This window comes from Corvus moneduloides, chromosome 9 (assembly GCF_009650955.1).
Source record: "Corvus moneduloides isolate bCorMon1 chromosome 9, bCorMon1.pri, whole genome shotgun sequence".
NCBI lineage: Eukaryota > Metazoa > Chordata > Aves > Passeriformes > Corvidae > Corvus > Corvus moneduloides.
Genome location: NC_045484.1, coordinates 32661731 through 32662108, shown reverse-complemented (window position 1 = coordinate 32662108; position 378 = coordinate 32661731).

Genomic DNA, 378 nt, shown 5'->3' with positions numbered 1-378 from the left:
CTTGGCCAGTTGCCCCTCGCTTCTGAAAAGGACTAGAAAGGGACTTTCTGAAATAACCGAGTCGGAGATCTCCCCGCGGAAAGAAGACAAATCTATTGGCGGAAGACCACGAGGACTTCGTCTCATCCATTGGTAGCTATTGCCCGTCTTTTTCCCCCTCTCTACTTTGTTTTTCTCTCTCTCTCTCTCTCTCTTACTCTCTTCTATTGCATTACTGTGTTGTGGGCACTTAATAAAGGTGCACTGTTTTGATTAAAACTGAAATCTCTTGTGTCCTTTTGCACTCTGAGATCGATAAACGAACCATCACGACCCCCGCTTGCATTAGCGGATTGTGACAAGTACCTAATAAAGATCAACAATGTATTACTGCAGGCT